At 36.9% G+C, this 24908-nt stretch overlaps 1 protein-coding gene across 1 annotated transcript in view; it reads left to right on the top strand.

The window, feature by feature from the left end:
• The first annotated feature begins 8287 nt into the window (after window positions 1–8287).
• Window positions 8288–24908, top strand: part of GTDC1 (glycosyltransferase like domain containing 1) — a 292594-nt gene continuing 275973 nt past the window's right edge. The window contains exon 1 of the mRNA XM_047082236.1: window positions 8288–8356. The gene's annotated coding sequence lies outside the window, so the exon portion shown is untranslated. The remainder of the gene's footprint in view (window positions 8357–24908) is intronic.

Here is a 24908-nt window from a genome sequence, read left to right on the forward strand (position 1 = left end):
TCAGGGACCACGTTTTGAGACCCACTGCTGTACAGTTCTATTTCTCCATCCTAGCTGGACCTAAGAAATCACTTAGGGAGCTTCTAAATATTACTGACAAAATAGAATCTCTGGTTGTGGGGCCTAAACAGCAGCTTCTTAATTTCTGTTTCATTATTATTTTGTAAGCCCTCCGGGTGATTCTAACGTACAGCCAGAGTAAGAATCACGACCCTGCCTAAAGCTAGACTCTGCAATTTTCCATTAGAACTAGGTAGTAAGCAAAGCGCTGGCCTTGAACACCTCCTGGGTGCTCAGTGATGCAAGGCCACAAGTAGTGTGGTGTTTTGCCCTGTAATGTTTTAAAACAATTGCTCCTGCTTAGAATCTTTTATTATTTTACCTATTCTAATTATTGGTGTGTACTGTCTGCATTTTTCCATCCAGTTTCACCCTCAAATAATGTGCTCTGAATACCTTCATTAATCTCTAGGGTGGATTTTATGTTAACATTTGGCAGAAGCAACTATTTAGCAACAGTTGAAGCATAAAGTAGATAAAGGAATGTATCTAATTAAAAAAGTTTTTTTTTTAATGTTTATTTATTATTGAGAGACAGAGAGAGACAGAGCATGAGCATGGGAGGGGCAGAGAGAGGGGAAGACACAGAATCTAAAGCAGACTCCAGGCTCAGAGCTGTCAGCACAGAGCCAGACGCGGGGCTCGAGCTCACAAACTAACTCACAGCTCACAAACTAACTCACAAACTTAACTGACTGACCCACCCAGGCGCCCCAGGAATGTATCTAATTTTTTTTAAAAAACAATCAGTTTAGCAACTTATTGCACTTTTAGAATTCTGATGATGAGTTTGTTCTTTTGTCTGAGATGCTGTTGGACATCTTATGTTTTTATGTTAGGGCACCAGATATTGGTTAGGGCAGATGGTGATAGGAGTACATATGTAAAAATGCGGTAGAAACATTGGTAAAAAGACTCATTTCTTCTGTTATATGATTCAGTCAATAAATATATACAAACCAAGCCATGAAATCACTTACTGGATAAGAGTGGGCAAAATACCACATAATTTCATTAACCTTTAAGCAATGAAATTATAAATCCCTATGCAAATGATTAAGGTTATCATTGCCTATCACCCCCTTTTGATACCTACAGACTGTTAATTCTTCTCTGTCCTGCTGAGTCTTATTAAAACTTCTGATTGATGTACTTTTATTAAAAGGTTTAGAATTTACCAATTTAAAACACTTGCTTCACACTATCACCTCTAATTTAACTAGGCCATCAAACACAGTATTTTGCAAAGCGGAAAAAGTCAATAGCTGTTTCTTTAAAAAAAATAATAAATTGAAATGAATTTTAAACTCTGCTTGGAGGTGAGCAACTGCTATATACTACTAGGTCTTTTGATAGTTGATTTGTTCCTTTAGTATGCAAATTTTAGGTTTACAAAGATCTACTGCTTTTATTTAAGAAATATGCCTGGAGGCTAGATTGGTAAGCTTTAGGGAGATATCTAGTTTGGTGTGAAATAAATAGTTGTTAAAGGATCACATGAATTGGGTCCCAGAAGATAAAGAGTAGAGCTGAGACAGATTGAGAAAAACGGACTATATTTCATTTCATTTGGCTAAAAATACCACTAAATTAAAAATGAAGACAATGAATGATGGCAACACAAAGAAAATTAATGCGAATAAGCCATTTTGGTGCGGGGGGGGGGGGTTAGATTTTGTGAAAAGTTCTGACTAGTGAGAAGTTTAAAGGAAAGGGCTTACTGTATCCCTGACCAAAGAAGTATACTTATCCATTTGGAAGGCTCTTGCGAGCTTTAGAGTTTTGGGAAAGAAGACTCTTGACCTCTTGGCCAAGGAGGAAGGGGTGGGTTACTTTCCTGGCCTGTCTGCAGCATCACTTATGGTCAGTGAGATGACAGATGTCATAGAACATCCTCACATTCAAAAGGAAAGGACTCAAGATTGCTATTTTAGGTTGGAGTCTATAGGTAATCTGGTTCGCAAGAGTAAAGCAAATGATGTAATCATAGACTTCTAGCTTTGGGGAAGCGTTTATCACCGAACTTTTGCATCTTTGATTTTAAAATGGATTAAAAACAGAAAAAAAAATTATGAGATATATTTCTACCTTGATAGCTTCTATAATTCTCTTTACCTATTTTTTTTTTTTTTAAGTGCTTCTGTCTGCCTTTTTGGATGTTTTTATGCACCCTGGCTCTCAGAGATAGAATATTCCAACAGTATCATCTAACAAATAAAGTGTCTGCTGTATGTGCATGTTTGTTTTGTGTCTCTGGTGGTGGACACTGAGGGATGGAGAACAGGGATGATGATGATGTGTGAAGATGGAATGTTGAGGCTTTCTTTGAGGCTGGAAGTCCTCAACCTTTTTACCATCAAGGACCCCCTCTATGCAGGTTTGTATGTATGAATAAGTAGATTTCCATACCTTTTCCTGTTCAGCATTATTTTTGTTAGTTTTTATTTTTGGACTTTAAGATTATTTTAAAGTTTATTCATTTATTTTGTGTGTGTGTGAGAGAGAGAGAGAGAGAGAGAGAGAGAGAGAGAATATATAGCACATGCATACGTGCATGAGCAGCGGAGGGGCAGAGAGAGGGGGAGAGAGAGAGAATCCCAGGCAGGCTCCACACTGTCAACACAGAGCCTGACTTGGTGCTTAAACTCTTGAACTGTGAAATCATGATCTGAGCCGAAATCAAGAGTTGGCTGGTTAACCAAGCTGAGCCACCCCGGCATCCTGGACTTTAAGATTATTTTACAAACTTTTGAATAGTCATTATGTTCACTCTATGCAAATCCAAAAAGTGACAAAAGCTATGAAATCTCTCTTATGCCCTGGTCCCTTAATACATTGTTTATACACATGTAATCAGTGTGTGTGTGTGTGTGTGTGTGTGTGTGTGTGTGTCTTTCTAGAGATGTATACATACATAATCAATATATTTATTTTTGTTCATGTATTGGTTTATATATTTACCTTATGAACATTGTATTTTGGAAGTTTTTTTTTTTTTTTAAATGCCAAACTGCACTTAACAGTATAGGTTTCATAGCCTTATTCTGGTATGACTTATTTCTATTAGCTTTTAATAACACTGAAATTAGTTTCAGATCTGCCCCTCACTCCACCCCCTTGCACTTTGTGAAGCAGAATTCCACGTGAATCTTGGGGAGGTTCCATGCTTATGTGTCAAATTCTGCCTTTCTTCGGTAGCCTCAGTGGGCATGCAGTGTTTCTGAAGCCCTTGCAGTTATCACGTCCACACAGTAATGCTTTCTTGTTCTTGAGGAATTCTCATTTGCACATGCTGGGTTCAGAACAGATTCTTTTGTGTCTTCTTTCCTTACTTCATTCTTGTACTCTCCTCCACTCACCTCATTTTACTTCTGAATTTCCATTTTTCTGTGAGCTTTTATATTTGTACTCATTTGATTTTATTTAATTTGACTTCTTTTTTTCTGATCTTAGTTGAGTGTGTAAGTTTAAGAGTGCTGGGAACCATCTGAGACTGTTTTGTTCCTTTAAATTTTACTTCTATTGAGTCTGTAAAGGGTACTGATTGAGAGCATGGGATCTGGAGTCAGATTGCCTGGTTTGAGGCCTAAGAACATGACCTTGGGCAAGTTACTTAACTTCTTTCTGCTTTATGTTTCTTACACTGTTCAGTGGGGTGTAACAATATTATCTACTTTAGAGATGCAGTGATTAAATTATATAACAATTGCATAGTGCATATCAAGTATTAGCTATTTGTATTTTTATGATATAGCTGTGATTATATTTGGTTTTTATAGGATGTGACTTAGCGTTTTTAAGCTTATAATTTTGAATATATTTGTATATATTTTAAGGAACCATATAAATCTTCATTCCAGAATGTAGCCTTCTTATTTATTTACTTTATGTTTTTTTTAATTTTATTTTATTTTAGAGAGAGAGAGAGAAAGAGAGAGTAAGCAGGGGAGGGAGACAGAGGGAGAGGGGGTGGGGGGGGGAGGGAGAGAGAGAGAGAGAGAGAGGGAGAGGGAGAGGGAGAGGGAGAGGGAGAGGGAGAGGGAGAGGGAGAGTCTCATGCAGGCTCTAGCCTCAGTGCAGAGACCAACACAGGGCTCAATCCTACGACCCTGAGATTGTGACCCTAGCAGAAACCAAGAGTCGGATGCTCAACTGACTGAGCCTCCCACGTACCCCTAACCTTCTTTTCTAAACTGTTAAAATGAATCTATAAGCTATCCGGATAAAATAGTAAGTTCTGAATGTGAGGGTAACTTGAATATACACACACACACACGCACATATATATGTGTGTGTGTGTGTGTGTGTGTATATATATATATATATATATAAATCAATTCTCTTTCCTTCCCTTGTTGGTTGGTTGAGCCTAGTGTGTATATTTTTTTTCATGGTGTTCTTTTTGTGTATGTAGAGCAGCAGTCAATAGAATTACAATGCAATAATTTAAAATTTTCTAGTGGCCACATTAAACAAGTAAAAAAAATAAGTTTAATTAATTTTGTTAATATATTTTATTTAACCCTATATATCTAAGTTACTATCATTTCAACATGTAAGTAATATAAAATTATTGAGATATTTTACATTCTTATTTTTGCCCCCAAGCCTTTGAAATCTACTGTGTATATTCCACTTACAGCACATTTCAATTCAGACTAGCCACATTTCAAGTGTCTAATAGGCACATGTGGCTAGTGGTTACAGTATTAGGACAGTTGTAGTGTATAAACTACTTTCAAATTTGTCCTTTTAGTTTAGGGAGGGTTTTATGATATTTTGCAACAATTGATAAAGCTAGATGCATCTAATAGGCAGATAGAAATGGTAGGTTTGCAGTGTGAAGAAAGCTATGGGAGGGGTTGGATTTGGGAGGGATCAATGAATAGATAGATGGTAATTGAAATCTCAAAGTCAAGGACAGAATGAAACCGTAATATCCCTGAGGATAAAGCCTCAGGGGATTCCTAGAAAAAGAGCCAAGTGAAAATAGGGAACACTCATAGGCTAGAGAAGAGCTGCTAGGTGGTCGCACCCTGGAAACCAGTGGAAGGGAATTTCAAGGAGGCATGGTGGGTAGGCCTGACAAGTGCCAAAGTCTAGCAGAATGAGGAATGAAAGTAGGCAATTATTAGCATACCTTGGCAATGGCTGTTTCAGTAGAGTGATAGCTCAGGAAGCTATGTGGTAGTTTGAGCATTGATGGAAGTTCTGGTGAAGGTAATGAGTCTATATTCTTTTTTATGGAGCTTGTCAGGCTAGTTGGTAGTGTTGAAAGAAGTGTGCTATTTATGAATGAGAAGGAGCCAGTGGAGAGAAAAAGATTGGAAGTGGAGGAAAAGGAGAAGAATGGTGGAGCACAGTTTTTAGAAAAGGTGCGAATGAATAGGGTTCGGTGCATAGGCAGAGGGGTTAGTAATGGCACAGAAGAAGGTGAATTACAAAATAGGAGAGAAAGCATTCTGAGATGGGAATTTGTATGAATTTGTATATGATAGAGTGGATTCCTAGTTGTAGGCAGTAGCTCGTTTAAGTTGCAGCCAGCCAGCTAGTTTAAGCAAAAAGGGATATGTTACACACTGCTTAATTCCCCAAAGTGCCAAGGAACTAACCTTGACTGTTAATAAGCTAGGAACAGCACAAGCCAAGGGAAGCATCCAGTTACAGTATTTTAGTAGAAGATCCACCGTCACTTGCTACTAGGAACCTGTGATATTAGGGGTCACTTAATAGAGTATCTGGCTGATTTTCTCAGAAGAACAACATGCCTTCACTACAAGATTTGATCTCTTTGGAGGTGGTCACCACCTTGACTTGCTCACTTCTGTTTTCTAAGTCTTGTATGGATTTTTCTGATTGTTTGGATCTGGGTCCCCATAGAAGGCATGATGCAAATGAATCTGGGAAATGGAGTTTTTAGCTTTGGACGTCCTATAGTAGAGGAATCTAGAGAGCAAGCTAGAGATGGAGTGCACCCTGGGTGCTTCTGGCTCTGATCTGTCATGAATTAGAGTCAAGATTCACTCAGGGCACCAGTCATCTGAAGGTTTGAGCATCGTGGATGGTCCACCTACAAGATGGCTCACATGTAAGCCTTTGTTGGTTGATTCTGGCTCTTTGGCAAGAGGCCATGTAGACTGTTCCATAGAGCTGTTTGCCTTCATGATGTGGCAACTTGCCTCACCCAGAGTGAGTGATCCAAGAGAGCAAGGAGCTAGCTGTAGTATCTTTTAGGACCTAGCCTCAGAAGTCAGATAACATCATTTCCAGGGCATTCTGTTTTTCATTCAAACCAACCCTCATGCAATGAGAAGGAACTACATGAAGGCATGAATTTCATGAGGTGAGGATTTGGGGCTCTCTTGGAGGTTGGCTACCATGCCTCCCCACATTCCCCATTGCCCATCTTCCTTTAACAGTAGAAATTGATCAAATTTATCTGTAGAAGAGAAAAACAATTGAAAAAAAAATAGAAGGGAACTTGCCAAGAATTTGGATAGAATGTGGTTTTGTGTTGGATCTTAAGGGTACCAAGTGCACAGTAGCTGCCAATTTTTTAAAAGATTCAGAAATGCTGTTCAGTTACTTGTTCTCAGGCTTCTCCTCTAAAGGCAGACAGTGTATCATAAAATTATAAGTCAGTCTAGGTGTGTGTATTTTGATGTTTGAAGATAATGAGGTTGTGATATACTGTCTTCCAGAATAGCTCTCCCTCTCCTGTCCTCCTCTCTGAAATGAAGAGGTTTGACTCGCTGTCCCTGTGGTCCTTTCTCAGCCTCCATTTCCTAAGACCCTGACTAACTTTGAGAACTGGAGTGGACATCTGTGACATACTGGGTAGATATAGGCCATTCTCCAATGCCTTGGTCACATCATCTTATTTCTTTCATATCATGTATTACAAACAGAAATGATATTGCTGATGTACATGTCTCCTTGCATCCTTCCTTCTCTTCCCAAAATCAAGCTCTAGCAGGGCAAGTTTTGTCTTGTTCACTGCTGAATTCCCAGCAACCAGTGCAGTGCCTAGTAGATGCTCAAGGGGTGAATGTCTAAATAAGAAAATGATTTTTCGAGGAAATGTATTACAAGATCATTATTTGTAATAGCCCACCTCAAAAGTTTTGTTTTGTGTTCTCCTTCTACTTGATTTACGTCTTCTGAGCCTTTCTCTTATCTTTTTTGTCCTTTTTTTTTTTTTTTTTTTTCCTTTTTTGGTGACACTCCAGCTCAGGATTCTTTCTGTGGCTGTGAATGTTTTTGTCTTGTTCAGAGTTGGTGGCTGGAAGGGTTTCCATACTGATTTCTTTCTGAAATAGGTTATTTGGACTTCGTGAGTACTATTTAATTAAGATAATTCTTTTTAGAGATGCTTTTGGTGATCCTGTGACTTTATGCTATGTATACTGTTTGGGGGACATATTTCTCATTGCTTTGCTAGCTCTTCCCTTTTATTTGCCATACAGATCCTTTTTGGATGAATTACTATGTTAGTTTTAACCCTGTCAGTATTGATGGACCTAAGGATTCTGACTTTAATGTATACAGCATAGGAAAGTCACAATATCCACCCTTGGGTGTATTGTAAGATCTTACTCTCTTCACTGTGCATGGCTTGCAGAGAATACAGAGCTGTGTAAGTTAAGTAACAGCTCACACCTGATATAAAGCTCTCCCAGAAAGTAGTGTACTTACGGTATTTACCCAGATACAGAAGTGTCTGTGTACCTCCATTGTTTCCCTGGAGTGAAAACCCCAGACCTGGACTGATTATCCATATGCATTCCAACCTGTCTCTGAGATCTTAGACTATCCTCAGCAGAGGTTCTTGACAGCTTTTTGGATTATGGAGCTTTTTACAAATCTGACAAACTATTGACCTTCTCTCCAGAGAGGTATCCATTTACATAAACCCACACATTTTACATATATCATTTAGAAGCGTATAGACTCCTAAAGTTCATCCATGTACCAAGGTTAAGGACCTCTAATCTGAATTCTTCTTCTTAGTTTTGAGTTATAACTGATTTGGGAAAACTTGGAATGATTGAAAAGAAAAGCTCTTATTAGTTAAGACTCAAAACATTTCTGTCCTTGGAGGCTCTTCTTCCATCTTGGAATATTCAAGAATCAGAATACTGGATCATCCAAGCAAACTGTTGTCCAGATAAGGATTCAGAATTTAGGCTGGGCTTATTTTGAAGATAATATCTTAATTACGTCCTTTGATCTCACAGGTACCTCTGATTAGATTGGATATATGTAAAGAGGGAAATCACTGTTTCTGGATCATCAGGTGAGCAAATGGGACTTCATTTTAATTTGTCCACTGAGTCACTCCTCTGTCAGTATGTGGGTATTTCCTATCATCTGTTCTTTCTTTATTGCAGTGTGGGTCAGTGAGATGATAAATATTTCTGAAGTTTCACCAGATTACTTCCTCTGCTGCTTGAAGTCAGATTTCTTTATTTTAATTTTATCTCATTATTATTGCATATACTCACACTTCTGTAGCAGATAAAAATTCTCTGCTCTTCTTTTTATGTATATACTTTGGAGAGTTGTGGACAGCTCTCATATTGTTCCTTGGTTGTCAGCCAAGTTATACACATTTAACTCCTTTAATCTTTCTTTGTAATTCAGTCGGCTTGGCTGCTTTTTCTAGATTTTCCCCCATTTCATCTGCATCATTAATAAACAGAAAAAACATGTTATCGCCTGGCTTCTTCTACATACTTTCATTCTTTTTCCTTCCTGGTTTTGCGTCAGATTCCTCATTGAACTAAAGCCAGCCAGACATCATTTCTCTGGGCCACTTTGGCAAAACATGAATGCCTTGCCTACAACTATCAGTGTCCCAGGCAGTAATAGCATCACCGGTACACACAAGAGGAGAGAAAGGGAATGTAAGGAGAACACTGAAGAGTGAAATGATACATTTTTCGATTCTGTGGCAGACCAGCCCATGCCACCCAGGGTAAATCTTGGTACCTGAAACCTTTCCCACAGGGTTTGTCCTCCCAAAGTGTGGTGCACAGCACCAATTTGAATAATAAGAGAAGCCTGGGCTGTGTATTGTTTGTGAAGTTTGGCCACTGTCCTCTCTCAGTTTCTTTTCCACACTCTCCCACTCCCACCCCTTTTCCCAACACCGATCGTGACTTGCTGTCAGAATCTGTGGCCATGAGCAAAACTGGGCGGGGGATCATTTTGTGGGAAATTAGATAGGTTCAGGTGGTAATGCCTCATGCTTCTGTGTGTCACATCTGAGGCAAGTGCTTTAGTTCTCGCTGTTTCTGTAACAGTCGTTGGTCTTCTTGTAACACCTGGTTCAGTGGAGATGTACAGGAGGAAGGGACAAGTGGACCTTTGGTGCTGTTCATCAATGCTGTATTAGTTTCACAACTTTGTTCCTGTCCTGATTGGCAGGGAGAAGCATACTGCTTCTAGATGATGCTGAGCTTAGTGTAAAATATGCCAGCATGGGATCTGGGCTTGTCACAGTTCATTTTTTCTTTTCATTTGGTTTGTAGAAAATGGACTTCTACCTCTACTTATCTTGTACATTAGAGAGAAAAGGGTCATACCTCTAGCTGATGGCTTATTGGTGTTTTTACTCACCAGATTCAGGTAGTGTATTTAGTTGAAGCTTGCGACAGCACACGCTCGGCTTTCTCGTTTGTGTTAGCTTTGCTCCTAGTACAGAATTGAATAGGATAGAAGAGACGGTTTTCCTGTTTGTCTCTGTGGCAACTTTCTAGATGATTTGTGGTTTAATCCTTTAAACATTTTTGATCATTTATCACCTCTTTTCTTGTAAACGCATAAAATATTCAGATACTACTGTTACAATCTTTTAATCAGGTTATTTTATTTTGAGGAAATCAAGGTCAGAATAACAGCTGACACAGTTGCCTCTGAATAGTGACCTAAAAATTGCGACACTTCTGTTAGTTTTCTGTCTGACTTTATGGCCTTCGTTCATCTATCAGATTTTAGATAAGATCATGTGATTGTGAGTCACATATTTCTTGATCTCTGGCTTCTTGAATAGGTAAGCATGTAACCTGGACTCCTTTAGGTCTGATTCTTTAAAAAATGTTAATCTCTCATGTGCCTTTAAACTGCCGACAGCGTTGTACCCAAGTTAATTTCTTTACGCAATTGGTAGATTCTTCAGCGTAACTTTTGTTTCTTGAGTCTTTTCAAGACCTGTCAAAGAAAACAAAATGCTAACCTGACTTTAAGGGGCAAAAAAAATCCTCCCCCCTCCCGGCCCCGTACTATATTATTCTTTGTTCTCTATGTGCATCAAAGTGACAATCCCACACTGTCTCAATTGAGGGAGTCTAGCACAAAATAAAAAACAGCCTGGCACTGTTCTAGGCTGGCAGCCAAAATGTTTTGTGTAGCTTGGTTCTGGCAGTGGTTTTCATAAGGCAGAGGGTCTACCCTCCCAGCGCCACTGAAGGAAGGCAAGCAGGCTTAGTCTCTCCTGCTTCTCCCATTTCTTTTCCTTCATTTTCCTCTTCCTTCATGTAGAGCACCATAGGAGAACAACAAAGCAACTTTTTCTTAAATAGAAACACCGTTCTCCTCACAACTTCCCTGTTTACTAAATGGCATTGTTCCTTAGGGAAGCTTGTGTTAAATCTCCCTTTTCCAGCTCTTAGAGATTTCCTTCACAGTTGGCATTTTTGCCACGCTTTTCAGAAAACCCTTCTGAATATTGCTAACTTTGGTCCTGTTGACATGGTATTTTTGATTGATTGGAATCCTGTCTTCCTTCGCAGCTTCTTATTTGAATGGAAACTCTTGAAGATAACTTGGTGGTTTTAAATGGATTTTTATGCCAAGATAGCTCTTGTTGAAACCCAAAAGTCTGCCATTGTTTTCTATTTTTGTCTAAAACTCAGGGTCAGCTTTTAGCATTTGTGAATTGAATACTCATTTTTAGAATGTCTGATAAGTTTAGGTAAGCAAGTTAACTTCCATTAAATATAAAGATGTGCATTAAAAATTTTTTCCTTTGAAATGAAAATGCAAGGTTAAGCAGAATGCTTTTAGGTTTCCCAGTTCTTTCTAAATTTTAGCTAGGGACCTATTATTACAAGGAGTGTGAACAGGTAGCATTATGATTTTTAAGTGATGATTTGAGCAGGAGACTAGGTTTTCACTATGAGCAAGCGTTCTATGAAATTTCGTAGAATGTTCCTCAAAATGCAAATGTGTTTTCTGTTGTATTAAGCAAAAACAAATGACTGACTTTCAAGTGCTCTATTTTAAAAATTAGTGTTTTGCAATCAAGATAAGAATAGTTAAGTAGGCAGAATATGTTTTCTAAAGAGGAGATTGATATTATTGTGACTGATTTTTATTTTAAAAACTTGTCAATGATTTTTGGCAATAAGAAAATTACTTTGGGAGGAAAAATTCATGAATTTTTGTTAATGGTATAACAAATGTGACTGAAAAGAAAGTAAATATGGTTCCTGTTAGAATTATTAATGTGAAACATTTTTATATACCACATATACTGGGAAATAGACCTGTTATGCATACATTAAGATAAACTTGTACAATCTAAGCGTTGTTTTTTTTTTTCCCTAGAGATTTATTTTTAATTTAGAAAATGCTTTAAAATCATTAAAAGGATTTGTAAAACAGGTATATGAGAAGTATGCATTAAATAAACTCACCTGTTATTTTCTCTCAATCTCAAGACAGGTTCAGCAACATATTGGCTCATTAATTTCACAAAACAAACAAGTACCCACATTGCTTTATACATATAATGCACATGTTAATAAATGCTACAATTCTCCATTCCCCCCAATGCTGTTTTTTTGACTTGTATTTAAGTGCCCTTTTCTGTAGAATAGCTAAAATGAATCTGGGTGAGATGCCTGTTAAGTTATATCAATTAAATCTTTAGGTCAACATTTTACGTTTTAGACGTATGACATTTTTTTAGAAGGAAAGCCAGTGAAACTTTTTTTTTCTTGGTCCTGTTAAGTGCGTGACTGTCTGTCTGGAGTCCTCTGTGCCCAGGTGTGGTGGTATAGACCAAAAGCTTATTCTCTATGTTCACCTGTATGTTTATTGCATATTAAATACTATGCATTCACTTTAAATACATTTTCTCCAGTGCTGTAATTTTGATTTGCAATTAAGCCCTTTGTCTTTTCTGTGGTAGGAACATATCTTTCAGTGACTTAGGAATTGCAACACGAATTGTTGTATTTATTTGTTTATTCTAACTATACACAGGGGCATAGTACAATATATTTAAGACCCCGTAATGTTTGAGTGTTTGAGCAGGGTTTTTTTTTTTTTGTAAATACTATTGAGTTTTTCCTTTTTGTAGGTAATAAATTCTACAGTTTTGTTTAATGCAGAACATACATAAAAGCTGTATCTTTATGGTTTGACATTATATGGTTTGTAGGAATTACTGTGTAGTAACTTAATCATATTTGTAGCAACCTAGAAAAAGAGCTTTATTGAGGGATGTCAGCAAAGTTGGATAAATACTAAATTCATTATTTTAACCAGGATTTTATGTTATTGTATTAGATACCATGTTTATAATTATGAGTAGTGTTGTGTTTCATTTGAGTATCACTTCAGGTTTTAAACGTTACTCCAGGGTAGGTGGCTTGAATATTTTGTTTGCTGTCAAATATTGGTAACCTATAATAACAGATGTGGATTTCTGAATTTATGTGGTCAAAGATATTAGTAATCTTCCCGTACACGTATGGTACAGACTTCAGTGTTAAATTTTGTTAGAGAGTATTACAAGAACGCGTGTGTGTTAATTCGGTTGTTTGGTTCTTCCTCTAATTTTTGATACATTTTAATTCCCCCTGCCTGACATATTATCATTCTGTAGAATACTGTCACAAGTATTTCATATGTTTTCCGTGGCATCTCACACTGCTCACTTTTTATCCATAGTACCATATGAGTTCCCCCTTTCAGGTTTGCGCTGCATATTTTAAGCTGCTGATAGTGTAAGTACATTGCAAGGTAAAGTGACATTTAGCTTTTTGAGCTAGTCTCATTTTTAGCATGAAAGCAGGGTGGTTCCCCCCCCCCCATCTTCTCGTATTTCCCATTAAAACAAAGAAATTCAACAAAAAAGCAAACAAAGAAATTCAGAGAGTTGGCTACAGCAGCAATTGAAATGCATCAAAAAGTGGCTACTACAATACAGTTTTATTAATGAATGATCTACATTGGTTCCAGCTGTGTCCATGTGATTAGGCCTTCACCAGGCAGCCATGGGTATTTCCCTATTGCTTTTATTTGATTTCCAAGAATGTGTCATCTGTTACATCAGCCCCTGCCAATATGCCCCCTGTAAAAGTGTTTTGTTTTCTTTTTCCTTCCAAATTTCTGAAGCATAAGTTGAATACCCACACATATCCCTGCCGAAATATTGTTTCTAGTGAATAGTGGCCTACGTTTCTATGCCTGGTGTTGCATACCAAAATTCCAGAATATAAATTAAAGTAAATGTTTATTAAGTTTATCAGTAAATGCTCAGAAGTGTGGTTGCCTGGTAATGCTAAAGATAGACTATTTTCGCCTTTACGTTTCCATCTTAATATTTTATTACAGTGGTATAATGTGTTATAGAGGTGGACAAGCTTGCAGATTGAAATGGGGATCGTCCAGATTGTTCCCTTCCCTGGACCATATGGTATAGTTCTAAAAGCCTTTTGTACGCTGTCTGTTCAGTTTATTGTAAACTCAATCTTTAGTGCACCTAAAAAGATAACCAAATAAAAATGGGCCTCAGAAAAAGGACTTGATATCATGTAAGGGCCTAGAAATACTTGTTTTAAAGGAGATAACTGCAGATGAAATTGAAGTTGAGATGATATAAACAAAGGAGACTTGTCATTCTCTGAATATGCTTTTGAGTTCATATGGATTGACCAGGATTGCCTTTGAATGCTGGTTTTAAAATGAAGGAATTTATGTTCTCTGACTATACTTATTATCCTTATTTATTTTATTCTTGCAGTCTCATGAAGAAGAGAATATAGCTTTTATCTGTTTTACAGAGGAAGCTTCTACCTAGGAACAGTGCCAAAAATATATATAAGCCCCAGGTTTTATGAATATATAGGGTTTTTTTTTTTTAAATTGATTTCAGTGAGAATTTAGGGCTAGAACTTTCAATTATTTCACCCTTTAACTGTTACCCCTACTCAGATTATTGAAAACTTTCTAATTCCTTTCCCCCACCCCCAACTTGACCTATTATGGTTCCATAATTCTATTTTAGGAAAATGGGATAAGAGATTGCTTATCCCATATGCTAAGACTCTTTAAAAGCTGGGAATGAGATGATTTCTCCTGACTCTCACTCCCCTTCCCTCTAAAGTAAGCTACTGTTAGAGAGGAGCATTAGACATTATCCATTGCTTTTTGGCACAAGAGATTTGAAGCTGAAATTCTACCAAATGAGGGGAAAAAAAAAGGAGAGCCTGTGAAGAGCACGATTCTTTACTCTATCATTACCCTGAACCACTGAAAGGGTAACTGAGAGGAACCCAAATGTTATTGGAATGTGTAATTTTCCTTTGAATGGCCACAGTGAAATATATTTGAACAAAAAAGGCAGAAAAAGTATATGTGGCTTATGGAGTGATGGTGATTGAAATGAATGAATCTTTCCAGCACTCTAAGATAGAAACTATTCCAAGAATGGTACACATTCAAAATGTGTCCAACAGAAACTTATACAGACTATTACCTTAAGGAGCTTACTAGAGAGAAGTGGAATAGCATAATAATTTAATAATGGTAGTGGTAAATTGGACCCCAAATATATTTGGGATATATATTTTTTTAAGTTTGAAAAATTTTTAAAAACAGAGAAACTGATTTCGATTTGCAGAGGAAGTCTTTCCTATTAAAAAAAAATACTGTTATCTTGTGGTCTTTCATTTATTCAGAAGCTGCTTTCTAAAGTGCTCGCACAATTGAAAACATAGTTTAAACTGTGAAATAAACTAGGTTCCTTGTTCCTTCTCTCTTTTCATTCTCCTTCCTTACTCCGTTCCTAATCTTTGGCTATTTGATTCTATGTGTATATTGCATTTGTGAATGATATATATACCACACCATAAAAAATGTCACTTTATAGATTTGAGGATCAGTTAAGAAGGGAAATAAAAATCTTGTAATGACTATGCAACAAATAGATTTCTGTGGAAGAATTAGAACATGCTTATTTACATAATCCACATTACTGAAAATTGTAGGACAATTGTAGAAATGTAAATTCAAAATTGTTTTTATTTCTTCTAGCTGGGAAGAACTAGATCATAGCATAAGCTGAGGAAGGGGGAGCCATAGATAGTTTAACTCAAATCCTTCCTCTTTGCTGCAGCTTCCTTTTTAATGGTAAAAATGCCTCTGGCTCCAGAGAGTAGAAAATCTTACTGACTCTGACTGAAATGAGGAAGGGTTTTATTTGTCTCATAAGAAGTCTGGAGGCAGTTAATTCACAGATAGCTGATGCCATCAGGGACCCAGGTAGCGTCTCGTTTTCCCACATCCTTAGCACGTAACTTGCCTTTTATTACACAAATGACTTTTGTTCCTCCAGAAATTGTGCTTACCTTCAAGCAGGAAGAAAAGTGAAGGATTCTCAGAAGCGCTTTCCTCATGGGGAGCCGCCTCTTTTTTTTTTTTTTTAAGAAAGGGATGTCTAAGAAAAAAGAAAGAAAGAAAGGGATGTCTGCTCATGGGGGACATCTCCTTGGCCAAAAGTCTGTCACATAAGTACTTCTAGAATGAGATCAAAAGTTTTTAGCCATCTTGTTTCTATTTTGGAGGAAGACAGGGAAAAGGAGAATGGGAATGAAGGTTGAGTGAGCTCTCCGAGTTCTCTGCCATAATTCTCAATTCTTTTGTATGATGAGTTGCTTGGACCTTTGAACTTTCTGGGTACTTGGTGTATATAGTAACTTGTTGGTTCCCTTTTGACATAAGTACATATGTTTTGGTTTTGTAATGTTATTTCTGTGTCTGACAACAGGAACTGTAACTGGGTCACCTTGGTGTCTTTACACTTACCACAGTGCCTAGATGTGGGTCTTCACTCAACACTTGTTGAATGAATGGATGGATGAGTATTAGGAAATATATTATATTTGTAATATTATTGGTGTAAATCATTTATGTCTATAAGGGATATAGTGATAGTTTTAATTTGTGAGGGGTTGTGGACTACATTTTATTGATTTGTCTGTTACTGCTGGGAAAATCAAAGTTGCAAAGTTGTTTTGAGTGGAAGGTACTTAGTTACAAAGGTTATAGGAGAATCCTCAAAATGACTTAGTACCAATGCTTTTGCTGGAGTACATTATTCCATGAGTAAATAAAAATATAATTTCCTTTTAACCCTTTGCATAGACTATTGTTTAAACAAGGATATCTTGCATTTGTCATATATTAAGATCTCAGATTTTGAAGAAGTAAGCGATTTGAACTTATCAATATGGTAGGAAATTTGATAACTTATATTATTGATGTTGATTTACAGGAAGGAGTTGTTACAGCCTTGGTAGCCTCGTGGCAAAGAGCCTACTGTGTCACATTTTATCCTAGGTGGCATTTTAATTAATGGTTTTAATTCTTAGAGTGACAGCTTCATATTTTTTTAATCCACATACAAATAGTAATGTACAATTGAAGAATATGTCTAAAAGAAACACTAAGAAGTCATCTTTACATCTGCTTGCTTTGCTTAATCTGTCTTAGAGGAAAGCAGGCTACCTCTTCATTCAAAATCTGCAGAAGAAATGGCTGAGTGTAACTTGATAGGGTGAATCAGTGCCTCACAACTTGTCCAATGTCTAACTGAAATTCCTTTTGTTGTATTTCCGTTCTGTTTCTGTTATTTTGGCCTCAGAGGACAAAGAAATCAACTATCCACTGTCTCCCATGCAACATTCCCTATATAGCACCATTTTAATAAATTCCTCCCTTTTCATTCATCATGGCAGGGTTGTTGGTACCTTAATTACTAAAACAACCTGTGCATGGATAGAACTTATCTCAAAGCAGGGAATGTATTCAAGTATCTGGAACTTAAATTTTCTATCTGAGCAGTTTATAGTCACTGAAAATAAAGGAAGCCCTTTTAACATTCAGAAGCAGTTCTGGAGAGAGTTCCTACATAATCACAATTTAGGCAAGATAGTTTCCTAGATTTGGACTCAGAATTGGGTATTGATTGTCTGTTTTGGCCTTTAAGCTGCTCTTTTGGTCCTACTTTTGGGGCCAACGCTTCGCGCTTAAAAAAGCGTGTTCAGCCCTTTTTCACCTTTGTATTCTCAGTGATCACTATAGTATCTGGCACTTAACAGGACCTAAAACTTTGTTAAATGAATTGTTTTAGTATCCCTTGGTAATGTTTCCTAATACAGGTACCTTTAGGCTTTACATTTCCCCATTCCTCTTTATTTTTCTGCCTAATGAGCACCCATAGTTAATTTTGTGTTGTCTTTATCTTCTTATTCAATAATATCTGCTATGGTTCATAACTTACTTGAATAGTTAAATACAGTGGTAATGCCTGGACAATTCAGTTTATGATGCTGCTCTAATTTTTATCTAGAAATCTCTTTTTTCCCTTTCTCATAAAGTGAGAACTTATTGTAGCCTATGGAGGAGAATTCAAGAGTATGTTAGTTGAGTGCCTATTGTGTGTAAGACACTTTGCTGGATAATGAATAGATATAAACATAAGTTGTGCATAGACTTTGCTGCCAAGGAATTGAAATCTGGTTGACCAGACACATATATACTGTGTAACTGTTGCACAGGTGGGATTGTGGTAACTGCTCTAATTGGGGTATAAGCCAAGTTTGGTGGTACCACAGAGGAAGGAGTAATTGCTTCTGACTGGCTGAATATAGGTGAGCAATTGACTTAAGCTTTTGCAGATGAGATGGAATTTGAATGGAGTCTTGAACCATGTGTAGGAATTTGACAGGTGGTAAAAGTGAATGGATTCTAGGAAGAAGAACACACTAACAGTGCTTGGAGTGTGTATGGAATGTTCTAAAAATTGTGTTCAGGTAATGGTGTGTCTGTGAGAGTGACAGGAATCGAAGCTGAAAGGGAGCTTGGCACCAAATTGTCAAGGGTCTTATGTCTTGCTAAGGATTAGTTTCTCTTTCTTCTGTAGAAAAAAATCAGAGGTGTTTGAGTGGAGGGCTGACATTAAGTTTCAGAAAAATGGAAACATTAAATGTAGCGGCAGGGAGGGAGGACAGTCAGAAGCTGATGCCTACTTGAGGTTGAAGATGAGGGAGGCTGGCGGCTCAAGGGCTTGGAAGGAAGACCTGATATCAGGGGTCTGGGGTGAGTCAGCCAAAAGCACTGTGGGTTGTTGATTTGTCGAGTTGTACAGCAGTATCCTGGCTCCCAATAGAGGGCGCTTTCAGTTTTGAGCCTCCTTTCCACCTACATCATTTTGGAATACTCTAGAACATGCCACCTGTCCTCACACCTGGGAGATCAAGTATTTCAGCCTGAATTCGAGAAGAAAGTAAAAGGAGAAAAAAAAGGGTTGAATGGTTGTTAAGGGAGCCAAGAGTTATCTGCACATTTCTTCAACTCCTCTTTAGAGTGGGGGTCTTGGCCCATAGTACTTTCTTTCTGGGCTCTTGGTTCATCGTCTTGAAGTAGAACCTGATTTTGGTCTCTCTTTGAGACCCAGCTGAAATGTTTTATAACATTTATCACTCTGTATTGCAATTATATCCAGGTCTGAGGCCAGAAACTATATTTGGGTCATCTTGATATCAAAAACACTTAGCATAACTTTTAGAATGCAGTCATTCAGTGAATGCTGAATAAAGCACATTTGTTTATGCTTTCCAGTCACACAGACCTTCTTACTCTCCGTACATGCCAAGCATGTTCCATCTCAGGATCTTGCTGTGCCTGCTGCCCGGAAGGCTTTAGATCCAGATCTGTTTAGCAACCCCCACTCTTATGGTTTCTGTTTAGATGCCATTTCATCGGGGAGGTGTCCTCTGAAAAACCAATATAAAATACCACCCTTTCCCAGCCCCAGGCCTCGGCAACCGGATCCTTCATTACCTTGTGCTTGTTTTTTTTTTTTTTTTCAATAGCACCTGTACCCTCTGAGCTACATTTACTTGATGATTGTCTTTTTACTCCAATTAGAAAGCAGTTTCCTGTGATAACAGGAACCTTTGTTTTGTCACCTAATTTACCCACAAGCACCTGGAACAATGCTGGGCGCATAGTGGGCACGATAAATATTTGCTAAAGGAATGAATGAATGGTAAAGATCAGACTGAAAAGGATAATAAACACAAGTGTGCCCATTTGTTTACAGCTTCATGCAAGCGATGGTATTGTTGTTATAACTTTTATAATATCAAATCATTAGTATTGCTCTCAGAAAACAAAAACAAATTCTGTTTTCTATAGATTGCGCCTGTGAAATCTAATTATGGATTAGTTTTTGTTTTAAAAATATTTGAATGCCAAGCATATCCAGTCAGAAAACACTTTTATTATCCATGCCAGCTTAATTTTTAAGGCAGTGAAATGGAAGACTGTCATTTCAGCAAGCAACTTATTTTCATTTGTGAGAATGGAATATTTTGAATATTCTAATTGATTTTTGAGGGTGATTTTACAAGAAAATAATCCTTGTTTCTGTACATTGTACATTTGCCTTTAAGACAGAAAAAACCTAGAAACAGGCATGGAAATTATTTTCCCAGAAAGTTGAGCGCTTACAGCTTCCTGATCAATGTCAGGAGGAGGGGTCAGTCAGTTCCAACATAAAAGGTAAATCTTGAGACACTGAAAACTTTAAAGATTTGGTTTAAAAAATTATTTTATATGTATATTTAAAGTTTGGAAAGGGATCCTAGACTGCCAGTCATGAGCCCAAGCCTCTATTTTATTGTATTTTACTGCAAATTCACTTGGATATTTTTCCAGAAATCTTAAGTCTGTAATTTGGCTGTAAAAAAGTTGGTTATCAAATCAATATTATTATATGGCTTTTAGTGTCATAAGAATTCCCTTTTGGAAACCCATAAAAACTCATTTTTTCTCACCATAAACTTTATCTGTCACTTTTCTGTAAGGTCAGAGTACTAATGCTGGAGGTGATCTGCTCTGGGACAGAGAGTCAACATAGTGGTCATAAAGTTAAAAAATGCCACATGGTGCTTTCCTGAGATTAGGGTTTCTTTTTCATATCAAGTCGGTGCTAATTTTAAAATATGGAAAGTTACAGGTTGATCGCTATATTCTTAGTGTCCCTTTAAAAATAGACAAAATGATAAGCTTGGCCCTCATTTTCGCAGTTTCATATTTTTATTAGTACTTTTGTGTTTTGTGGAGGTTAATTCTTAATTATTTGTATACTTTTAATGGCAGGGTTTTTTTTTTTTTCTTTTTCCTTGTAGATTTCTAAGTTAAAATTTTCAGGATAGATGGTTTGAAAGATGAACTATGATGAAATTGTTGCACTGGAAAACAATTCCAGGAATAATACTTTCTTATTACTTGAAATATGTTTCATGTTTTCATAGCATTTAAATTGTAAAAAATACTAGGACCTGGGGGTTCCATTTAAAACTATTTCTCTACTAAGTCTGAGTTGCTGTTGGGTTAATGTATATTGAGTATCCATTCAACTATTGCATGTATATAAATATAGGAAAAATATGAGCGATTATGAAAGGAGGCAGTCTTTTAAAATTGCAAGACTGTGTCTGTAGTAGTTGACTATGCAATCAGTCCCTCCTTTAATGTGTTTAATACATATGGATGATTACTCAATAGCATGTTGCTGTTTTTTTAATACATTTTGGAAATTAAGTGTGAAACTAGAAGTTCTTTTCAATTTTATGCACCTTTATTAAATATTTCCCCCTTAGTTCAAGACACAAATCTAATTATTTAAGGCACAAATTAATTTTGACACTTTACTTGAACTTTAAAACTCTGAGTCTGTACTATATCTGTCCCTATTCAAAACTGTAAGTGCCAAATAGTATTTTAGTTTCTAATATTCTCTGTCAGAGTGCAGCTCCGCATTCCTTACCGATAAATAAAGATCTTGATCTGTTTACAATTATTTAATAATTCAAGTACTTTTAAAAATCGACTGAGTATTACTTTTATTTCACACATTAGACAAGCAGTATTTCCAAAACCAAATTAATAGTGTTTATGAATAGCTGTAGCCCCATTAGTTTAACCCTTGCTGATTTGATTTTTCATAAGTTTCTTTATAGCAATAGTAATAGAATAATTTGAAAACCGCTGGCAAGCTCCTGGAGGGGAGTAAGCCTTCAGTAATTGGGAAGTAGTTTGTTATTTCAAACAATTTGGCCTCCTTCCTAAAGTTAGAAAAAAATTTATAGTTTCTTTTAATTGCAAGTTGAAATATATTCAGTGAAGATAACTTGAAGAATAAAATGAAACACAAAGAGAAATTCAAAACGGCTCACAGTTCTACCATAAATGATTATTTATGCCTACCTGTGTTCACGTGTAGTCTCTCGTGTTTCTATGATTTCATCATATATTTTTATATATTCATAACTTGCAATCATGCAATGGTAGAAACATTTTTCCATGTTCTTTTTATTATGATTTTTGATCATTAATCATTTAATTATGAAATTTCTTTTTGTTGGATATTTTCATTGCTTGCGATTTGAGGCAAAGACTTCAGTAAATATTCTTCATAATTTCCAGTGTTAATTCTCAGAAGAAGTGGTACTGTTGAATCCAAAGATCGCAGTTTTCAAGATTTTTATATTACGTTCAGATGTGATAAGACATTTTAATACTTTAAAGCAGATACAGCCTCACGCATTGATAGAGTAGGTAGCAGCCTTCTGGCCTTGAGAAGTGTCTTTTTTTTTTTTTTTTTAAGTTTCTTTATTTATTTTGAGAGAGGCAGAGACAGCACAAATGGGGCAGGGGCAGAGAGAGAAAGGGAGATGGAGAAGCCCAAGCAGGCTCTGCACTGTCAGCTTGGAGCCGGATGTGGGGCTCCAACTCATAAAACGGTGAGATCATGACCTGAGCCAAAACCAAGAGTCGGATGCTTAACCGACTGAGCCACCCAGGTGCCTCGAGAAGTGTCTTTTTAATTCACGAACGATTCTTATCTATTCTGCAGATGGCTGAAATTTTGCCATCACCTGTTGTCCCCTTGTAACATACAAGTACTCCTGGGAGAGGTAACACATTGTGCCTGGCAGACGTTTACTCTGGACAATGTGCAGGGGGTTATCCAATATCTTCAATTTAATTCTGGCAAGTATAGTTTGGACACAAGGCAGGAGAAAGGGACGTTAAAACATTGAGCAGGAGGAATGATGAGGGTGAACAATATTTTTTTAACTTCAGTTCTGCTAAGATCAGTTGAACAACTGCTATATGAAATGCAAGAGAGTATATACCTAGTTTTATGAGTTTTAAGTTACAATCTCTCTCTACAGTGATTCAGGCTGTTTGTTAACTGCAAATGCTAATTAATCCAGTAGAGAGACGTATGGTCCCAGATATGGTGCATATACATGCCGGATAGAGATGCAAGGGGGAATTAATTAACTCCTAAGCAACTTTACTCTGTCTGAACACTCTGTTTGCAAAATGTGAAATTACTTCCTTAAGAGGTGATGAGGGTGCAGAGTGTGGCTTTGGGTAGTTGGCAAAGAATATTCTGTACTGTAGGGTCTCAGCTTCATTAGACAAAATATTTATGTCATTGGAATGTCTCCTTGAAAAACCAGCTGATAAAGAGATAATAGTGACAGACAAGGCCACTAAATAGATAAAAGTCATAGTGCTTGCTCCAATCAGGAAACTTTGAGCTGTTGCTACTTATCTTTTAGTCAGTGGAAACTTGTGTGTCAGATGATAGGGGCAAGCCTGTGCTTCCTCTGTAGAAAGACCTATAGTAGACCTTCTAGAAATTATACACTGTTGTCTCTGTATGCCTATTCTTTACTCAACAGTCTCAATCCTAAATATTTTCAGGATTTAGAAATTCCAGTCTATTATTATCAGACTGACTCTTTTTCTTATAATAGTGGGTAGCTAATAATATGCCCCTTGTGATACTTAAAAATAGTGATACAGCTCTCATTACCACATCTCTTAGCCCCAGATTTACTCAGCCCTGGTCTAAGCTGGGTTTCTGGGCTTTTTAAAATTTATCATTAACGATCTCTAGAATCTATCCAGTTTTTCCAGTGTTGGCTTTTTAAACCATGAGCAAATGACTTAGACCACTGGCAAATCAAAAGATTCTTCTCAAGGATATGGCAGCTAGAAAAGATCTGCTGTAGTACATAAATAGAAGAAAATATACTTTAAACTAGTCCTACCTCTAATAAATAAATTATGATAATTAGGTGGAACTTTGGAGGTGAGAGAAGTGTCACTAATCATTTTAATTGATACATCTTTAAAGCATAGTTTTATTGATTTGGACCTTAAAGGACATTAGAGTTTATGTCCTTTATTTATTTACTTACTTATTTATAAATAGATTCTGATACTGACCTCACCTCACATTTCCCAAGACTATTTAAATAAGTCTGTCACTGCAGGGTGACTTTCACTAATATAAAATGAATATTAAAGGTGTCTAACATTGATACTTTTAAGAATATCTATTTCTAGGCCTTCAGGCCTCTATGGAAATTTCTTTTTCTTGTTCCATGTGTCTACCTGATATTCTTTTGCCTCCTGAGCTGTTAGGATTTTGTATTTCTTGCAAGTTGATTTCTCTCACTGATAAATAGATTGAGTTGTGAGATTATGTCCTTTTCATTTTTTCTCTGGAAGTGAGTAAATCCAGAACTTTATACTTGGTGACATTTGTTTCAACCCATCAAGGGAATGCCACCCATGTTTGCTTGGGTTGCAGTACTTCAAATAGGACGTTGAGAATGTTTGTGTGTTAGAGTAACTCTGCTATTTCTGTTTCAAAATTAACTGAAAATGTGATATGTGCCTCCCACTTGGAGAGGGAAACTTCTCAACAATTTTTTATTTAGTTAAGATGGATTAAGTTCTTAAAAGATGTTAGAGCGAGACTCTCTAGCGCCAGTATAGTTAAGAATCTGTTAGTCATTTTATTTTAAACTCATTTGGTATGTATATTTATAATTATCTTACACAATCCAAGTCTGAGTTAAAATTTGTCATAGAAGCCAATGTAGGGTAACAAGATAATGCTTCTGACCAAGAAAGAAATGCCAGACTAATGATTAAACCAATTGAATCCTTCTAGGTCATAGACTTGACTGTCCTTGTGTTAAATATTCTTATGGAGTCTAGAAAGGTCAGAGAGAATAGATGCCCATGGCATGAAACTTGGCTTCTAAATCCCTGGGTAGGGCTGCTGGGGCAGAACTATTTTTCCTTAGAATGAGGTGTGACATTTTGAATACAATAAGATGCCACCTGTTATATTTTAGGTGGTGATAGAATGTGTGCGTCAAGTTCTCTCTGTAAGTAGTAATTAGTGGTAGGAAGGGGTGATTATTTGTAGTTGATAATAATAAAGGTCTTGGATGAGTTCAGAAGAAATTGTCAAGGCAATCGCTAAAGAGTTTTATGGTTTATTGACTCAAAGAGAGTGTTGAACACTTTCTGTTTGCTAAGTGCTGAGATATAGTGGTAAGCAAGCAGACCTGGTCACTGTCCTTTTGGAACTTAATATCCAGTAGGGGATACAGATATTATGTGGTCACTCGTATAAATACATCCTACAAGTGTTAAGTACAAAGAAGTAC

This window comes from Lynx rufus, unplaced genomic scaffold (genome assembly GCF_022079265.1).
Source record: "Lynx rufus isolate CCGP_SWC_20201006 ecotype Redwood Valley unplaced genomic scaffold, mLynRuf1.p SCAF_2, whole genome shotgun sequence".
In the NCBI taxonomy this organism is placed as follows: Eukaryota; Metazoa; Chordata; class Mammalia; order Carnivora; family Felidae; genus Lynx; species Lynx rufus.